Source organism: Oncorhynchus gorbuscha, unplaced genomic scaffold (genome assembly GCF_021184085.1).
Source record: "Oncorhynchus gorbuscha isolate QuinsamMale2020 ecotype Even-year unplaced genomic scaffold, OgorEven_v1.0 Un_scaffold_2430, whole genome shotgun sequence".
Lineage (NCBI taxonomy): Eukaryota > Metazoa > Chordata > Actinopteri > Salmoniformes > Salmonidae > Oncorhynchus > Oncorhynchus gorbuscha.
This window is the reverse complement of record NW_025746945.1, coordinates 56,665-78,030: the sequence shown is the minus strand read 5'-3', so window position 1 is coordinate 78,030 and position 21,366 is coordinate 56,665. Positions and strand designations below refer to the sequence as shown.

The 21,366-nt window shown below is 46.4% G+C and overlaps 1 long non-coding RNA gene and 1 pseudogene across 1 annotated transcript; one reads left to right on the top strand and one right to left on the bottom strand.

Annotated features, from left to right (window-relative positions):
* LOC124025768 lies at positions 1 to 2,800 on the bottom strand. The gene is made up of 3 exons (XR_006837219.1): positions 2,735 to 2,800; positions 1,062 to 1,170; positions 1 to 19 (listed from the first exon to the last, which is right to left on the bottom strand). It is a non-coding gene; the product is annotated as an uncharacterized LOC124025768 (long non-coding RNA).
* A 609-nt stretch (positions 2,801 to 3,409) lies between these two features.
* On the top strand, positions 3,410 to 20,699 carry LOC124025767 (annotated as a pseudogene).
* Positions 20,700 to 21,366: the final 667 nt, after the last annotated feature.

The following is a 21,366-nucleotide window of genomic DNA, read 5'->3' as shown; positions in this document are numbered from 1 at the left end:
CAGGCATGAGAAAGTGATCCTGGAGGAGGAGGTTTTCATTACTTTCATAGATATGGCCTACTACAACATACCGCATGGACACGCACAGTTATTACATTACTAGTTCTGTATAACATAACACTGTGGTAACATCTCAAACAATCAGAAACATTAGACCTCGTCACCTAAACACATGCTGAAGTTCACATCCTGCCATCATGTGAACACAGCAGTCCAGTTAGTGTGTGTTGCCTCGTGGTCCTTCTGAAGAACAACCAGTTAGTGTGTGTTGCCTCGTGGTCCTTCTGAAGAACAACCAGTTAGTGTGAGTTGCCTCGTGGTCCTTCTGAAGAACAACCAGTTAGTGTGTGTTGCCTCGTGGTCCTTCTGAAGAACAACCAGTTAGTGTGTGTTGCCTCGTGGTCCTTCTGAAGAACAACCAGTTAGTGTGTGTTGCCTCGTGGTCCTTCTGAAGAACAACCAGTTTGTGATCCAGATGTTGTCCTTTGAGAACACTATTATACCAGTGTGCCGATTCACTTTTTGTTCTATTTTTTATCCTCTCTGATCCACCACCTGGGAAGAGTGTTTATGGACACACCTGGTCCAGCTCTCTAGACATACTACCCCTGGTCCAGCTCTCCAGACACACCACCCCTGGTCCAGCTCTAGATACACCACCCCTGGTCCAGCTCTAGATACACCACCCCTGGTCCAGCTCTAGACATACTACCCCTGGTCTAGCTCTAGACATACTACCCCTGGTCCAGCTCTAGATACACCACCCCTGGTCCAGCTCTAGATACACCACCCCTGGTCCAGCTCTAGATACACCACCCCTGGTCCAGCTCTAGACACACTACCCCTGGTCTAGCTCTAGACATACTACCCCTGGTCCAGCTCTAGATACACCACCCCTGGTCCAGCTCTAGACATACTACCCCTGGTCTAGCTCTAGACATACTACCCCTGGTCTAGCTCTAGACATATCCCTGTATTTCGATGGATGGTTATCCTACGCGGGTGGAGATTCGAGCTAGATTGGCTAATAATACAACCCACAAATAAAGAGTGTGTGTTACCTTGCCATATGTCCAAGCAGCAAGACCTAGCAGCAGAGTTATCTGGCTGTCACCTCCTCATGGTTGGGTATGTACTATGTGGACCCAGGTGTTGCTTTCCCCTGGTAATCTGGAGAGAAGGACATAGAGATAGTCACGCCGGAAGAAAAAGTATGTCACCACGTATCCCTTCAAGTTAGTTGTGGACATGAAACATAGGTAGCTAGGCCTATCATTCGTAAATCACAGAGGCACCAAGGAACAGCCAACTAGCTAGATGTGTTGAGTTCAAAGCAGTGTCAACAGGAATAGATACAGTACATGCATGTGCAATAGAAACGCACCCTCCTACCTCTGCCCAGACTGGTGTCATAGACTAGACGTAACATAGTAAACAATAATCCGGGCAACTCAAATTAGTATATGTTACGTTTGGTAGGGTTACATAAGGAAAAAATGAAAAGAGTGGGGTTGGTCAGGGTGGGCGTAGAACGCAAACTTCTAGCAACCCAAAGGTTGCGCGTTCGAATCTCATCACGGACAACTTTAGCCTCTATGAATAAACTCCTTTCTTGACGTTAGTCCCATCAGAAGTCAGAATGCTGAAAAAAATCATTTGAATGTACATTACCTGTTGTCCGCTGATTTATCATTATGTAGAAGGTCATCTGAGGCTAAATATGTACAAAGTAGTGTTATTAACTAGACTCTCCGTACGCTGGTCTGTATAGCAGTTTTATATTTTCAATGCAGACGCAATTTGCACAAAATGTCAACAATGGCTGAATGTCAAGCACAGACGGAATGTTGTCCCGCGCAACAATCAGCTGGCAGATTTCACAAGCACTTCCAGCTGAGTGTGAGGGAATGTGCTTTGGTCTATGTTTGGTTACATTCGGCTACTGTTACATTTTTGTGCATCACATGAAATGCGTCAGGAGATGGAAAATACACGACAGAACCTACCAGTGCCGCAAAACAATTGTATTTTATTTATTTAACAGTTTATTTAACAATACTGTGTACATTTGATGCCCACTACTTTCCGACAAAAGGACAACCTGTAAAGTAACCTCAAATACATGTTTTTAATCAACATTCTGGCCTGTAGAGACTATGGAGTCTTTTTTACAGCGACTTCTTTCAAACTGAATATCCATGGAGAAACCAAGGCAACAGTTTGATGTTTAGGCAACCTTGCAAGTTCTTACTACCATTAGCTACTTTGCATGTTAGCTAAACCTTCCACTTACCATTTAACTTTACGCCTAACCCTAACTTCTAGCCTAGCTAACGTTAGCCACCTAGCTAACGAATTGCAATTCGTAACATATCATACGAAATGGATGATGGGGATCCCCCACATGTTACGTCTACCCCTGAGTCCAGGTTGCTCTGCCAACGAGTTAATATATTATTTAAACAGTGTTTTACGTTATGTAAGATGTATTACATGTATTACGTAAATTGTTAGCTCTACAAGCTAAACTAATCTCAATTCACCCACTGACTGCAATTTAACAAATAATGAACATGTGGCCTGTGCAGAGAATTTGTATTAACATAGCGATTTGGATTGACTAAAACTAGAACAACAATATTGATAACTAACCGGCTTCCGGTGAATGTTACAGCTGTAGCCAGCTGGCTAGATATAGTGATACATTGTGACATTGTCACCGTTCCAAACTCACTTTGATACAAATTAACACTGGCCGTCACGTCATACCAGTCGTTTTAATCACGGGTGGATCCTACCCTGAGTCACAGATTAACGACAAAAATCAATTTTCTTCGAACGAGATTCATCTTTATCCAGCAAAATAAAATAAAAAGCTTTAAATCCATCAGATGACGTCGCTTCCGGTAGCCGACGTGGACACGTCACGGAACACGTCGCTGTCCAAAGTGCTGAATGATGCCCCCGTGTGGTGCGTGATTTGTACATTCATGTTTGACCAATGCATATTGATATTGGTCAGTTTAAAATCTATAGCTGTTGTGTATCTTTTGATGTATATTATTTATCTGCATACATTTATATTCTTGCATTGCTTCCATTACATGCACAGTGAGCCTGTCATGCATCATTTCACGCATTAATTTCACAGTAGACAGAACAGTGATGACCTTCGAAGCCAATGTTGGGGACACATTTTAATAGAACTAAACCCGATGAGCAATAAGCGCCGATGCATGTCATTTGAATCAAATGATTGACCTTGGTGGTGATTACACACACCCTGGATTCGGAAACAACTACAGTAAAACATGTGGTTACCAAAATGGAGATTATAAAATTGTCACTGCCAGCCTTCCACATCCCTCCCCTTTGGTCTATTCCCGCCTTATTTTATGAATAATTACACTGCAAATCAGCCAATCGCTGGGATTCATTCCATATTTCATAATGTTTGACCGGTGAAATACACAATAATGTAACCGTTTCCGGCGTGACTCACTGACAAGCCCTCTCCAGTCCGCCAAGTGCATTATTCCCCTTGCCGACTTTAGCCTCCCCTTGAGCCAGTGTCGGTCTGGTGGGGCCCGTTATCGGCTGGAGTTATCCTCGACAACCCTCAAGAGATTCGTGTCGAAACCGAGGAATAACCGCGCAGCTTGGACTTTATTATATCGTATCTGCATGGAAGCGAATGGTTTCGTGTCCAGGCGGGTGGACACACCAAGCGTCGATGCCGGGGTTGCTGCTGGAGCTGCAGGGGCAGACATTCGATGGCTCGGCGGGAGGATTTTGGATGCTACGGAGGGGTTTGTTGGTGGTCTGTCACCGCCACGGATAACAGCGGAACCGGACTTTACTGCGGTGTTGCAACTCCGAGCAGCCCCGAGCCCACGGTGGCGGCTACGGAGACCGAAATAGACTACGAGGGGCTCCCACAGGGTGTAGCCACCAGTACACACATGTTAGCCGGCGCCGTGGCTGGCATCATGGAACACTGCTTAATGTATCCCATCGACTGTGTTAAGGTAAAAGAACAACGGTTAAATAAATAAAAACTAGAAAAAACTAACTAGTCAACATGAATAAATGAGTCTTTAGCCAGGCGCTTGATTGCTATTGTGTAGCTAAGCTTGTAGCGTCAGTTACCGGTGTCTGAGGCTAGTTAGCTGTTCACTATTACTCCAGAATGGAAAGAGGGGAGGAATAGTTAGCTAACTAATTGTGTAGATACAGCACGTCTGCACACAAGTGTTGCTAAAATAACACATGTACACATTCCCCGGTGACATGTACGTTGTCAGAGGAGCCACCAGCAGTTGTTTAAATGGCTAACTAAGTTAGTTTGTTAGCTAACGGTGTTATTCCGAATCGCAGCCGTTGTTGACTTACATCCCGTTGCTAGGCCCAAAGCCTGAGCTCGAGTAGGTTGATAACTAGCGAAGGTGAAAAGTGACATGTCGCCAAATAATGATCTAGGCTGCTCGTTTTATTATTTTTTTAAATGTAGTTGTACTTTTAAGCCAAGGTTAATCACTACCCGCGTTAGTTAGCTGACGGACAGGAGAGGAGCCAGCCAGGTTACGTCAGTGTAATGAAACCTTAGCTACCTAACCAAGTATCACACAAAGTGCTCTTATGTACCCATGTAGGGCCTAGTTAGTTGTACACACTTGCCTCACACTGTATACATTCCTAGTCTCCAAACTATAATACATTGAAGCTTGTCAATCTAACTATATGACACCGGTTTGTTTTGGAGCAGTGATTCCAGCTAAAAGCTATGAAGGCACATAGTTGTTATGGCTGTCATCAAATCCATATTTGTATCGAGCTAGGCTAGATCATTGCATAATCACCACTTTCTTTCATAATCCACAAGGAGAAGGGAAAGTAGTTGGTTAGTGTTGGTTAATGTGTATGTTGGTCACAAGGCCCTGGATTGGAGATACTCAATAGACTCCTCTGTCTATTCACTGATGTCAGCTGGGCTGCTGTTGTTACACGTGATTACAAGCTTTTACTTGAGTTATTACCGCTGGAGGGTTCACTGAAACAGAACTGCAGATAAATGTAGCTATTTTATAGAATGGATGCCATTGATTCTCAACTCAACATGGAGTTTTTGGTTCATCCTGTGCCCTATTTGCATAGCTAGGTTGTGTATCTGAACTTTGTCCAGCCACTGACTGATCCAACTAGTTTGAGTTTAAACAGGGTTTGGCACCTGTTGGCTGTCCTCATCCCTGATCTCTCACCACCTGGGCAGATTAATTGGTTGTAGGGTGAGAATGAGAACCTCAACTGAACACCTATAACCTCTGTTACCTTATAATCCTGCCCCATACGATCATGATACGCACATACCCTTTGGTCTAGAATACCTAGTGTTTTCAGAAAGAACATGGAGTATCCAGCCAGATAGAAAAAGTGGCCTCTAGTACTGTACATTCTAATGCTAGAATGTATTCTCAACCAGCAACTGTCATTATATAACTTATGTTTCTATGGTGTTAGTTTCATCCGCTGCTGTACAATATGATGTAAAACACAGGGAAACAAAATATTTTGACTGCACTGGCCCTTTAATAAAGAATCCTGGTAGAGTCTGACTTCCACGGGCTTCAAGCTTCCACCCCTGTCCTGTACAACCATGGTACACCCATACATACCCTTTGGTCTAGAATACCCCTGTCCTGAACAACCATGGTACACCCATACATACCCTTTGGTCTAGAATACCCCTGTCCTGTACAACCATGGTACACCCATACATACCCTTTGATCTAGAATACCCCTGTCCTGAACAACCATGGTACACCCATGATCTAGAATACCCCTGTCCTGTAAACCATGGTACACCCATACATACCCTTTGGTCTAGAATACACAACCATGGTACACCCATACATACCCTTTGGTCTAGAATACCCCTGTCCTGAACAACCATGGTACACCCATACATACCCTTTGGTCTAGAATACCCCTGTCCTGAACAACCATGGTACACCCATACATACCCTTTGGTCTAGAATACCCCTGTCCTGAACAACCATGGTACACCCATACATATCCTTTGGTCTAGAATACCCCTGTCCTGAACAACCATGGTACACCCATACATACCCTTTGATCTAGAATACCCCTGTCCTGAACAACCATGGTACACCCATACATACCCTTTGATCTAGAATACCCCTGTCCTGAACAACCATGGTACACCCATACATACCCTTTGATCTAGAATACCCCTGTCCTGAACAACCATGGTACACCCATACATACCCTTTGATCTAGAATACCCCTGTCCTGAACAACCATGGTACACCCATACATACCTTTTGAATACCCCTGTCCTGAACAACCATGAATACCCCTGTCCTGTACAACCATGGTACACCCATACATATCCTTTGATCTAGAATACCCCTGTCCTGAACAACCATGGATCTACACCCATACATACCTTTGGAATACCCCTAACAACCATGGTACACCCATACATATCCGTTGGTCTAGAATACCCCTGTCCTGTACAACCATGGTACACCCATACATACCTTTTGGTCTAGAATACCCCTGTCCTGAACAACCATGGTACACCCATACATACCCTTTGATCTAGAATACCCCTGTCCTGAACAACCATGGTACACCCATACATACCCTTTGATCTAGAATACCCCTGTCCTGAACAACCATGGTACACCCATACATATCCGTTGGTCTAGAATACCACTGTCCCATACTACCACTGTATACTGTGGTCTCTGCTTTTGGCTCTGGGCAGTCTGCCTTAAATCAGTTATTAATGGCTGAAAGCTTTGGAGCCCTGGCCGACCATAAGGCCCTTCATTTACAGTGCCTTCAGGAATAATTCATACCCCTTGGTTTATTCCACATTTTGTTGTTAGACTGAATTCAAAATTCATTTAATAATTTTATTCTCACCCATTTACACACACTACCCCATATTGACAAAGTGAAACATGTTCTTAGAGATGTTTGCAAATTTATTGAAAATGAAATGCATAATTATCTCGTGTACATAAGTAGTCACACCACTGAGTCAATAAATGTTAGACTGACATTTGGATGTAATTACAGCTGTGTGTCTTTCTGGGTAAGTCTCTAAGATTATGATTTATTAACTTCTCCAGCTCAGTCAAATTAGTTGTTTATCTTTGCTAGATAGCCATTTTCAAGACTTGCCATAGATTTTCAAGATGATTTTTAAGTCAAAACTGTAACTCGGCCACTCAGGAACATTCTTTATCATCTTGGTAAGCAACTCCAGTGTATATTTGGCTTTGTGTTTTAGGTTATTGTCCTCCTGAAAGGTGAATTGGTCTCTCAGCAGACTGAATCGGGTTTTCCTATAGGTTATTGCTTGTGCTTAGCTCTATTCAGCTTTAGCTTTATCCCCCAAAAACTCCCTGATCCTTGCCGATGACAAGCATACCCATAACATGATGTAGCCACCACCATGCTTGACAATATTAAGTGGTAGTCAGTGAGGGATGTGTTGTGATGGATTTGCCCCAAACTTAACACTTTTTATATTATGGACATACAGTTAATTTCATTGGCACATTTTTGGGGTGTTTTACTTTAGTGCCGTATTGCAAACAGGATGCATATTTTGGATTATTTTTAATTCTGTACAGGCATCCTTCTTTTCGCTCTGTCATTTCGGTTAGTATTGTGGAGTAACTACAAGTTTGTTGATCCATCTTCAGTTTTCTCCCATCACAGCCGTTAAACTCTGCAGCTGTTTTAAAGTCACCGTTGGCCTCATGGTGAAATCCCTGAGCCGTTTCCTTTGTCTCCGGCAACTGAGAAGGAAGTGTCTTTGTAGTGACTGGGTCTACTGATACATCATCCAAAGTGTAATTAATAACTTCACCAGAGGCTCAAAGGGATATTCAATGTCTGATTTTCTTATTTTTGTACCCATCTACCAATAGGTGCCCTTCTTTGTAAGGCATTGGAAAACCTCCCTGGTCTTTGTAGTTGAATCACTGTTTGACTGAGGGACCTTACACCTGTATGTGTGGGGTACAGAGATGAGGTAGTCTTTCATAAATCACGTTAAACACTATTATGCATCGCATCCTATTATGTATCGCATCCGCTACAAGACCATGGTGCTTGCCTACGGAGCTGTGAGGGGAATGGCACCTCAGTACCTCCAAGCTCTGATCAGGCCCTACACCCAAACAAGGGCACTGCGTTCATCCACCTCTGGCCTGCTCGCCTCCCTACCACTGAGGAAGTACAGCTCCCGCTCAGCCCAGTCAAAACTGTTCGCTGCTCTGGCCCCCCAATGGTGGAACAAACTCCCTCACGACGCCAGGACAGCGGAGTCAATCACCACCTTCCGGAGACACCTGAAACCCCACCTCTTTAAGGAATACCTAGGATAGGATAAAGTAATCCTTCTCACCCCCCCTCCTTAAAAGATTTAGATGCACTATTGTAAAGTGGCTGCTGGATGTCATAAGGTGAACGCACCAATTTGTAAGTCGCTCTGGATAAGAGCGTCTGCTAAATGACTTAAATGTAAATGTAAATGTAATTATGCACATTGTTTAAGTCCATGTAACTTTATTATGTGACTGAAGCACATTTGCACTCCTTAATATGTTGTGGCTTGTCATAACAAAGGGCTTGAATACTTATTCACTTGACATTTCAGCATTTCGTTTTTGAGTCATTTGTCAACTTTTCAAAAATATTTCCACTTTTACATTATGAGATATTGTGTGTGTGTGTCGGCCAGTGACACAACATCTACATTTGAATCCATTTTAAGTTGAGGCTGTAGTACAACAAAATGTGTGAAAAGTCCAGGGTGTGAATACTGTCTGAAGGCAAGGTACTGTATTTTCACTGTCCTGACCTTTTCAGGATCAATCTTGACTGTTGCACACTTTCCTGTCACTCATTTACTAGGGACATGTCTCAAGTCATTGGGTCGCTGTAAGGCTGATACTGGTGTTCATGGGCTAGTTAGAGACCACTACTTCCTCATTTGATCTGGTTGATTTCCCAGCGCGGAGTCCTGCCTTGTTGAAACGGTGCTCTGACAGACGTCACTCGTGGTTAAATAAAGGAATTTGCGTTGGCGCTCCTTCCTTCCCATCTCTTGCTGTTTCCGCCATAGATTTTCAAAATACCCATTTCCTCATTGCTGCTGGGACCTTTTTACAAGGTGTGTCACTGTCTCTCTGTGTCTCAAATGGCAGCGTATTCCTTTTGTAGTGCCATAGGACTCTGGTCAAAGGTAGTGCACTATTCGGGGTACAGGGTGCTGTAACACTGGCCTGTGGGTGCCATTTAGGACACACTCACCCTGTTCTGAGCTGAGGAGCCGTTTCTCTTCACTGCCCGCCCCTTCTGAATACGACCCAGGACTTCTAAAGGACCTTTAGCTAGAAGACAGGTCTGCCGCTTATCTAGCTTGGCACCGTACCAGTTGGCCCGTGGGTGCCGTAACGACGGCCCGAGGGTGCCGTAACGCCGGCCCGCGGGCGCCCTAACGCCGGTTGACCTGAGCCTGGCATCATCGGTGTAGTTGCATGATTTCCAGTTAGGCCCATTCAGCTACAGTACAGAAACTATTTCAGAAAGCTGCCAATAGAGAGATTGTAATGCACAGCCAGTATGAGGCATGATCACACTAGACCTTTAAGGGATTAACAATAAGAATCGTTCTTGGTATGAATTAATGGACGACGCTAGTAGCTTCTAAATGTGGTATTGGATCTGATGAGACTGTTTATATTGAGGTCACTGTGACAGCGAAGTGGAATGGCAGTTGCCAAGCCATGAGGATCAAAGCCCCAAAACACTTGACAGCAAACCATGATGACGAGTGTTATAACAGCCATGAGGACGAGTGTTATAACAGCCATGAGGACGAGTGTTATAACAGCCATGAGGACGAGTGTTATAACAGCCATGAGGACGAGTGTTATAACAGCCATGAGGATGAGTGTTATAACAGCCATGAGGACGAGTGTTATAACAGCCATGAGGACGAGTGTTATAACAGCCATGAGGACGAGTGTTATAACAGCCACGAGGACGAGTGTTATAACAGCCACGAGGACGAGTGTTATAACAGCCACGAGGACGAGTGTTATAACAGCCACGAGGACGAGTGTTATAACAGCCACGAGGACGAGTGTTATAACAGCCACGAGGACGAGTGTTATAACAGCCACGAGGACGAGTGTTATAACAGCCACGAGGACGAGTGTTATAACAGCCACGAGGACGAGTGTTAACAGCCACGAGGACGAGTGTTATAACAGCCACGAGGACGAGTGTTATAACAGCCACGAGGACGAGTGTTATAACAGCCACGAGGACGAGTGTTATAACAGCCACGAGGACGAGTGTTATAACAGCCACGAGGACGAGTGTTATAACAGCCACGAGGACGAGTGTTATAACAGCCACGAGGACGAGTGTTATAACAGCCACGAGGACGAGTGTTATAACAGCCACGAGGACGAGTGTTATAACAGCCACGAGGACGAGTGTTATAACAGCCACGAGGACGAGTGTTATAACAGCCACGAGGACAGTGTTATAACAGCCACGAGGACGAGTGTTATAACAGCCACGAGGACGAGTGTTATAACAGCCACGAGGACGAGTGTTATAACAGCCACGAGGTCGAGTGTTATAACAGCCACGAGGACGAGTGTTATAACAGCCACGAGGTCGAGTGTTATAACAGCCACGAGGATAACAGCCATGAGGACGAGTGTTATAACAGCCACGAGCGCTTGAGTTGAGTATAAACCAACATGAAGTGTCAATGGCTGCCACGACAACCACGACTGTCCTCACAAGACAAGGCCAAACACTGTTTTTTTTGTGCATCCCAAATGGCACCATATTCCTTCTATAGTGCTCTACTTGACCAAGGCCCTTTAAAGTAGGTCTCCAGTCAGAGGCACTGAAATATAGGCTATGCAACAGGGTGACATTTGGGATGCAAGGTTTCTCATACAGGAGAGAAGACCAGTAATATGTTGAGCTGGTTTCCCCGTCCTGTGTACTGTACTCTGTTGCTGCAGGGGCCTGTGGCCTGACTGGACTGCACATCTAGGGCTTCTCAACATAGTGGAGAGACGAGGGGGACCAGAGAGACGAGGTGGACCAGAGAGACGAGGTGGACCAGAGAGACGAGGTGGACCAGAGAGACGAGGTGGACCAGAGAGACGAGGTGGACCAGAGAGACGAGGTGGACCAGAGAGACGAGGTGGACCAGAGAGACGAGGTGGACCAGAGAGACGAGGTGGACCAGAGAGACGAGGTGGACCAGAGAGGTGGACCAGAGAGACGAGGGGGACCAGAGAGACGAGGGGGACCAGAGAGACGAGGGGGACCAGAGAGACGAGGTGGACCAGAGAGACGAGGGCAAGAAATCGCTCAGAAAGGGGGGCTTTCCCAGGGGATTCAGCCGTGTTAAGTTAACCCCTATCCTTTCATTTCCCCCTGAAGCTGGACTCTCAGGTGTCTGTCTATACCCTGGTAGTGCTAAGTCTGGTTACATGAACGTTATGCTACCGGGTGTGTTCTGATGTTTACATTTCCTGAAGAGGAGTGGGGGATGAAAGTGAACCATTGTTGCTGTAGACACAACGCAAACATAGCACACGTGTGTGTGTGTGTGGTGTGTGTGTGTGTGTGTGTGTGTGTGTGTGTGTGTGTGTGTGTGTGTGTGTGTGTGTGTGTGTGTGCGCGCACTGCAACTTCCACAGGGCGTAGATGACGCCGCATGTGAAAACGAACAGGGCAGTAAAATGGAAATAAACATGGTAGTGCGTGTGATTGTGTAGAGATGGTGTTGACTGTTAGCTCAGTGTTTCTAGTAACATGGGTTGGAGTGGGATGCCAAGGACAGACTGGTGTGGAGGTCTATCTAACACTGTTGTATTGGTTCTGAGAATTGGTGAGGTGCAGAAATGGCCTTTAAAATTTAAGGCCTGTGCGATCTGTCGCTGCAAAATAAAACACTTACAACCACTTTAGAAACAATGAAAGTTGGGGCAGTCTTTTAGAGCCTTGTGTAAAAATATATATATATATATATGACAACAAAACACTGTTCCTCCACGTTCATTCTGACTTTCCGTTTCCCAGAAGTGTGTGTAGTCATGAGTGGGAATTTCCATCCCTGCCCTCCAGAAGTCATTTCCCCACCCTTCCATCTTGGTGTCCTCTGTGATTGGATAAAGGAGGCTATTCTACTGTTGATGCAATCTCAGAAGTTTGGTTATTGCTCCATCCTTCCCATACAGAGCATTATTCTGTTGTGACACAGTGACTGGTGCCCTGTTGACAGAGGAAGGGTGGAACCCAGTAGCCTCAGGCCTGGTTATTATGTCTTGGCATTGTGATGCATCTACCTACCTAACTGACTTTGAGCCAGTAAACAGGAACATACTGTTAGGCTATACAGAGAAATGTCTAGTGTATTGGACCTGGTGAACTGCACTGTGACTGCTCTCTTACTTGACCCACTAATTAGCTGAACTTTGAAAGAGTTGATTGACCATGCATTGATGCCCTTCCCTCTCGTTTCTACCACCCCCTCTTCTACATTCTTTCTGTCCCTCTCCTCCCCCTTTATCCCTCCTTGTCTTCCCTCTCTCTCTCTTCTCTTTCTCTCTTCCTCTCTCTCTCCTCTTTCTCTCTCTCTTCTCTTTCTCCTCTTCTCTTCCTCTCTCTTTCTCTCCTCCCTCTCTCTCTCTCTCTCTCTCTCTTCTCTTTCTCTCTCCTCTTTCTCTCTCTCTTCTCTTTCTCCTCTCTTTCTCTCTTTCTCTCTCTCTCTCTCTCTCTCTCTCTCTCTCTCTCTCTCTCTCTCTCTCTCTCTCTCTCTCTCCAGACGCGGATGCAGAGCCTGCAGCCCGAGCCGGGGGCGCGTTACCGTAACGTGATGGACGCGCTACGTCAGATCGTGCGTACCGAGGGGGTGTGGCGACCTGTGAGGGGGCTGAACGTCATGGCGATAGGGGCGGGGCCAGCCCATGCTCTGTACTTTGCCTGTTATGAGAAACTCAAGTTCTCACTCAGCAACGTGGTCCACCCGGGAGCGAACAGCCACTTTGCTAATGGTACGGTGTTACAGCCACACATTCCCTGAGACATTAACATGTGCATACGTACTGTACCTTAGAGGTATTAGCAATGTTGCTAATTTGACCAACGGTCACTGAGAGACCGACAGATGAAGGAAAGTTGCGGCCTACACTGCTGTGTTTTTGTCTTACTGCACTGGTAACCAACCATCTCTCTACTGCTGTGTTTTTCTCTTACTGCACTGGTAACCAACCATCTCTCTACTGCTGTGTTTTTGTCTTACTGCACTGGTAACCAACCATCTCTCTACTGCTGTGTTTTTGTCTTACTGCACTGGTAACCAACCATCTCTCTACCCTCTGCTGTCTCTTTTAACAGGAATGGCAGGCTGCATGGCCACTGTACTCCATGATGCTATCATGAACCCAGCAGAAGGTAAAACTGTGTGTGCATAATATGTGTGCGCGTACTGTGTGTGTTTGTGCGTGTACTGTGTGTGTGCGTGTACTGTGTGTGTGCGTACTGTGTGTGTGCGCGTACTGTGTGTGTGTGCGCGTACTGTGTGTGCGCGTACTGTGTGTGTGCGCGTACTGTGTGTGTGCGCGTACTGTGTGTGTGTGCGCGTACTGTGTGTGTGTGCGCGTACTGTGTGTGTGTGCGCGTACTGTGTGTGTGTGCGCGCGTACTGTGTGTGTGCGCGCGTACTGTGTGTGTGCGCGCGTACTGTGTGTGTGCGCGCGTACTGTGTGTGTGTGTGCGCGTACTGTGTGTGTGTGTGCGCGTACTGTGTGTGTGTGCGCGTACTGTGTGTGTGTGCGCGTACTGTGTGTGCGCGCGTACTGTGTGTGCGCGCGTACTGTGTGTGCGCGCGTACTGTGGGTGCGCGCGTACTGTGGGTGCGCGCGTACTGTGGGTGCGCGCGTACTGTGGGTGCGCGCGTACTGTGTGTGCGCGCGTACTGTGTGTGCGCGCGTACTGTGTGTGCGTGTGGGCATTGTGTATGTATACTGTGTGTGTACTGTGCGCGCATACATTGTGTGTATGTATGTGTGTGTGTGTGTGCGCGCGTACTGTGCGCGCGTACTGTGTGCGCGCGTACTGTGTGCGCATACTGTGCGCACGTATTGTGTGTGCGTATTGTGTGGACTTTGTGTGTGTGTGTGCATGTCTCTTTACTGAGCAGTGCAGCCCAAGCTGAGCCGTTGCTATGGATACGCGGCATGCAGAGCGAGCTGTGTGCAGGGAGCGAATGACAGACAGAGGAGCAGTTTATGGATTAACTAACAGTTATTTCTGATTTCAGGCAGGGCCAGGCCGGGCCTTACTTTTGGCAGAAGCCAGCGGGCCTGGGTAGGGTAGGGCTTGGTCTTAAAATTATTCATACCCGTGCAGGGCTCTAGCCTAGATGATGAGATGATTTTGGACAAAAGAGCAAGATTATTTTAATTTGTCACAAACTGCAGCCAAACATCGATCATCATGTCACCAGAATAATGTCCTTGTGACCTAAATAATGACTATGGCTAAAAGGCACTGCGCTATTTCTGAACTGTCTTGCTAAACTATTAGAATCCTTGATTCGTTTTCAGCTAAGATCTTTGTTATCTTTGAAATGTATTGTAAATGTACATCCGTTGGGTTTTAGACCAGGTCGTAGCACTGTCTCTGCTGCATCTCTCCTTGATGTGGTTAACTATGGCTAAAAGGCACGGTCTCTGCTGCATCTCTCCTTGATGTGGTTAACTATGGCTAAAAGGCACTGTCTCTGCTGCATCTCCTTGGTGTGGTTAACTATGGCTAAAAGGCACTGTCTCTGCTGCATCTCTCCTTGATGTGGTTAACTATGGCTAAAAGGCACAGTCTCTGCTGCATCTCTCCTTGGTGTGGTTAACTATGGCTAAAAGGCACTGTCTCTGCTGCATCTCTCCTTGATGTGGTTAACTATGGCTAAAAGGAACTGTCTCTGCTGCATTTCTCCTTGGTGTGGTTAACTATGGCTAAAAGGCAACATTGTGTTGCCCTCTTCATTGACCTTTCAAAGGCTTCCGATACTGTTGATCATCACTGCCAATTCTGTGTCTTTCCTCAATTGGTCTGGACCAGCCTGCATGTAACTGGTTTAAAAATCACTTAACAGATAGAACTCAATGTGTATCAGGTTTCCTGGATACTACAAAAGGTGTCCCGCAGGGGTGGATTCTGGGTGCTGTACTTTGTACTGTTTACATTAACAGTATCGAGGTGTCTGTAAAAAACATTGTAACCTGCACTTGTATGCCGGTAATACAGTTGTTTATGCGACTATTCCCTACGGTTGACCAGGCATCTGAACTACAGTCTGCCTTCATTGTATAACAGAAACTTTACTGACCTGAAATTAGTATTGAATGCAGGTCAAACTAAGCACATGTTGTTCTCTGGAGCACATGTTGTTCTCTGGAGCACATGTTGTTCTCTGGAGCACATGTTGTTCTCTGGAGCACATGTTGTTCTCTGGAGCACATGTTGTTCTCTGGAGCACATGTAAAAATAGCTCTGACTTAAGCATGTGTTTTGGATGGCGTCCATATTGGTTGCGTCCCTGCTTACAAATATCTGGGCGTCTGGATAGATGAAAAGCGGTCTTTTTCAAAAGCATATTGATAGGTTGGTAAAAAGCTGAGAATTAAAAATGGTCTTCTGTAGAAATAGGTCCTGCCTCTCGCTAAATGTTCAGTTGACGTTCCTATCGGCCGTAGACTACGGCGACATCATCTGTATGAACGCAGCTGCCAAGCCGTTAGGTGCCGTGGGTCATAGTGCACCGGGGGTCATAGTGCACCGCGGGTCATAGTGCACCGCGGGTCATAGTGCACCGCGGGTCATAGTGCACTGTGTTTTATGATGGGGGACCATTTCAGTGCTCACCACTGCATTCTGCTGATGTCACGTAGGTTGATGCATTGATATGTTTATTCATTCATAAAGCCCTTTTACAAAACGTCCCACTGTACCAAACATCTTCACTAAACGTGAGACATGTGTTACCACACCGTCTCAGGGATGGTTAACTCTGGGAACTACTGTGGTCTCTACACAGTTAGGTAGATCAGCTTTTAGTTATTTGCACCTCATTTGTGGAGAAATCTTCAAAATGTTGATGAATGTGATGTTCTGGTGCTTCTATGGTAATTCAGAAAGCTGATTTGAGGACCTAATAAATGATGGATGTGACGTTCTGGTGACTCCCTGATACACACTGTAGATATCTGGTGACTCCCTGATACACACTGTAGATATCTGGTGATATCTGGTGACTCTCCCTGATACACACTGTAGATATCTGGTGACTCCCTGATACACACTGTAGATATCTGGTGACTCCCTGATACACACTGTAGATATCTGGTGACTCCCTGATACACACTGTAGATATCTGGTGACTCCCTGATACACACTGTAGATATCTGGTGACTCCCTGATACACACTGTAGATATCTGGTGACTCCCTGATACACACTGTAGATATCTGGTGACTCCCTGATACACACTGTAGATATCTGGTGACTCCCTGATACACACTGTAGATATCTGGTGACTCCCTGATACACACTGTAGATATCTGGTGACTCCCTGATACACACTGTAGATATCTGGTGACTCCCTGATACACACTGTAGATATCTGGTGACTCCCTGATACACACTGTAGATATCTGGTGACTCCCTGATACACACTGTAGATATCTGGTGACTCCCTGATACACACTGTGGATATCTGGTGACTCCCTGATACACACTGTAGATATCTGGTGACTCCCTGATACACACTGTAGATATCTGGTGACTCCCTGATACACACTGTAGATATCTGGTGACTCCCTGATACACACTGTAGATATCTGGTGACTCCCTGATACACACTGTAGATATCTGGTGACTCCCTGATACACACTGTAGATATCTGGTGACTCCCTGATACACACTGTAGATATCTGGTGCCTCAGACTCCCTGATACATTAATAGAACAGTAATCCCTGCTCTGTATGAGTATTTATAGCACACCTCTTTATATACTGCTACAGGACACTAGGGGGAGCTCTGAGACTGTACCATTAGGAGCAGCACCTGGGTAGAAGTTGCTAGTAGGCACAGATATAGGATCAGCTTACATGAGTCATATCCTATCCTTGACCTTGAGGGCAGGAAAAGTAAAACTGGCCTTAGATCAGTGTTGAGGGTTAGCATCATCTAACTAAAGGGGCATCGGAACACACATCTGTGAGTGTCATTAGTCGACCGGTTTGCAGGTGTGTGTTTACATCCTGCTCCCTCAAGTGTATAGCTCTATAGCATTAACATCCGTTGGCTCTCACACATGTGGCCATGGTGATTGGTGTTTCCATAGCAACCTGACCGGGACCAGGTGTGCCAGCCAGCTGTGCCATTGGTCCACCGGCTGGGTCACTAGGGACGGGATTGGACGCTTTGAACTTTCTGGTGTTCTGAATTCCATAAGCCCCATTTCCTTTTACTTTCCTAAGTAGCGTTTCTTTTAGAGACTGGTTTCATCTCATTCTGATTGGCTGCAATGGGGAATCCCTTGATGGTGTGTCCCAACTGTATCCCTCATTAAAAGCCTAATATCTCTGTTTTGACTAGATGTGCTACTCTTCTCCTTTCAACTATTATTTTCTTCTCGGTCCTGCCATCACCTGTTCTTTCTTCCTCTCCCTTTTCCTCTAGGCTGACCTTCCTTTTCCTCTAGGCTGACCTTCCTTTTCCTCTAGGCTGACCTTCCTTTTCCTCTAGGCTGACCTTCCTTTTCCTCTAGGCTGACCTTCCTTTTCCTTCCTTTTCCTCTAGCGGACCTTCCTTTTCCTCTAGGCTGACCTTCCTCTAGGCTGAGCTTCCTCTCCTCTCCCTTTTCCTCTAGGCTGACCTTCCTCTAGGCTGACCTTCCTCTCCTCTCCCTTTTCCTCTAGGCTTGACCTTCCTCTCCTCTCCCTTTTCCTCTATGTTGACCTTCCTTTTCCTCTAGGCTGACCTTCCTCTCCTCTCCCTTTTCCTCTAGGCTGACCTTCCACTAGGCTGACCTTCCTCTCCTCTCCCTTTTCCTCTATGCTGACCTTCCTTTTCCTCTAGGCTGACCTTCCTCTCCTCTCCCTTTTCCTCTAGGCGGACCTTCCTTTTCCTCTAGGCTGACCTTCCTCTAGGCTGAGCTTCCTCTCCTCTCCCTTTTCCTCTAGGCTGACCTTCCACTAGGCTGACCTTCCTCTCCTCTCCATTTTCCTCTATGCTGACCTTCCTTTTCCTCTAGGCTGACCTTCCTCTCCTCTCCCTTTTCCTCTAGGCTGACCTTCCTCTCCTCTCACTTTTCCTCTATGCTGACCTTCCTTTTCCTCTAGGCTGACCTTCCTCTCCTCTCCCTTTTCCTCTAGGCTGACCTTCCTCTAGGCTGACCTTCCTCTCCTCTCCCTTTTCCTCTAGGCTGACCTTCCTCTAGGCTGACCTTCCTCTCCTCTCCCTTTTCCTCTATGCTGACCTTCCTCTGGGCTGACCTTCCTCTAGGCTGACCTTCCTCTAGGCTGACCTTCCTCTCTGTCTGGTTGTGTACTTGAAAAGTTATTTTTTACCGTCTCTCTCTCTCTCCCCTCTAGTGGTGAAGCAGCGTATGCAGATGTACAACTCCCCGTACCGCGGCGTGTCTGACTGCGTGGGTTCCATCTGGAGGCGTGAGGGCCCCGGGGCCTTCTACCGCTCCTACACCACCCAGCTGACCATGAACGTCCCCTTCCAGGCTCTTCACTTCATGACCTACGAGTACCTCCAGGAGCTGCTCAACCCCCACAGACAGTACAACCCCTCCTCTCACGTCATCTCTGGGGCGCTTGCCGGGGCCATTGCTGCCGCCGCCACCACCCCGCTTGATGTCTGTAAGACCCTCCTCAACACCCAGGAAGCCCTAGCGGTCCATGCTGAGGTCCCAGGAGCGCTGGGGGTTGGAGCGAGTGTAGGGACGGCGTCTGCCACTGGGGGGCGCCACATCTCGGGGTTAGGGGAGGCGTTCCGGACTGTGTACAGGATGGGGGGTGGGGCGGCGTTCTTTAAGGGCGTCCAGGCCAGGATCATCTATCAGATGCCCTCCACCGCCATCAGCTGGTCCGTCTACGAGTTCTTCAAATACATCATCACCAAGCGCCAGTACGAGAGAAGGCTGCACCACCGAGACGGAGAGAAGTAGAGAGGGAGGGAAGACCTTCATTCAAAATATCCCCAAGGAACCCACCCCCATAGATATGTACTAGAGGGCTCAGCTCCTATCTTTGGGCCAAGTTCCCCCTCTATCTAACTCTATAACCACCCCACAGTAACCCCACCTCTAACCATTTGACCTCTGACCTTCTAAACTACCCAGGAAATAAAAGCCCCCCCTAGTATTTTTGACTAGAAGAGATACAGCTTTTGTCAAAATTGACCTTACCGGCAGGTTTAGAACTTACTCAACAGGTTAGGAGAATTGTCGTAGCAGTTTAGGAGAATTAGGTTAAGGTTAGGAAAAGTGTAAGGGTTAGCAAAAGTGAAGTTTTGTTTTTTGTTGCCAAAAGCTGTGTCCCATCTACACCTGACCTCCTCTTATCCTCTCACATAAGCGAACAAGTCCCCATCTTTCACATAGTTTATTATAGACATACTGTACATGGCACTTTAATTCAAATATACACTCACTGGCCAGTTTATTTGGTACACCCATCTAGTACCGGGTCGTACTCCCTTCGCCTCCAGAACAGACTGAATTCTTTGGGGCATGGATTCTACAAGGTGTCGGAAAAGTTATTTTCTCAATTGGTATCTAGGGACCTAAGGTGTGCCAGGAAACATTCCCCACACCAGTACACCACCGCCACCAGCCTGTACCGTTGACACCAGGCAGGATGGGTCCATGGACTCATGCTGCATACACCAAATTCTGACTCTGCCATCAGCTTGATGCAACAGGAACCGGGATTTGTCAGACCAGGCGATGTTGTTCCATTCCTAAATTGTCCAGTGTTGGTGATGGTGTGCCTGCTGGAGCTGCTTCCTGTTGGTTTTAGCTAGGAGTGGAACCCAGGGTGGTCGTCTGCTGCAACAGCCCATCAGTGACAAGGACCGACAAGTTGTGTGTCTGAGATGATGTTCTGCACACCACTGTAGTACTGCTCCGCTATGTGTCTGTTTGTGGCCTGCCTGTTACCTTGCACCATACTTGCCCCTCTCCTTTGACCTCTCTCATCAACGAGCTGTTTTCGCCCGCGGTACTGCCACTGACTGGACGTGTTTTGTTTGTCGCACCAATCTCGGTAAACCCTAGACTGTCTGGTGTGAAGCCCAGGAGGGCAGACGTTTCTGAGATACTGGATCTGGCCTACCTGGCACTAGCAATCATACCACGCTCAACGTCGCTTAGGTCACTCGTTTTGCCCATTCTAACTTTCAATGGAACAGTAACTGAATGCCTGTCTGCCTGCTTTATATAGCAAGCCACAGCCACGTTACTCACTGTCTGTAGGAGCGATCAATTTTGGTGAATGAGGTGATGTACCTAATAAACTGTCCAGTTACTGTATATATTAGAATTATGTTTCTGCATTTCCCTACTATAACCACTAGGGGGCTTTGAGTCTCGACCTCCCTCCTCCATTGACTTTATGGACAGATCTAAAAGAGCCCCAATAATATCTACTTTCTCCTGCAAATGTGCACTCGTTCACTACTTCCCACTAATCTAATAGTATTGGGTTGGTGGAGGAATGGGCTAGTTTCCACCGTGTTTCTTATACCAGTCATTTCCTTTCAAACCAGTGAAGGGAAGTGAACAAGGGCACACTTTGGGAGGAAGGTGAGGTCATGGGGACGTAGACCAAGTGAAGACCTCTGTATTGTGTGAAGACTGGAGTCAGTGGATTCAGCATTAAGGATATATCTATAGTCACGACTACCAGTGGGCTATATTAAGATTAACGTCTAGCATTCTGAAATGGGAATTAAATTCACCAGAAATGCTTTCATGCAATGCTATTTAAAACAATAACTGCCTTTTCCATCTTTGAGATAGTGACTGGGCTTGTGTTCACGTATTTCTCCGCCTGTATGTAGACATTGAGGAATATGAGTATTTTGACTTGAAATGTTCAACTTAACCCATTGGAGTTGACTGTGTGTGGATGTGACTGACTGAATGAGGAAGAGAGAAATAAATCAAAAAGGAGTGTAAAGCACTAGAACACTGAGTGCAAAGCGCTA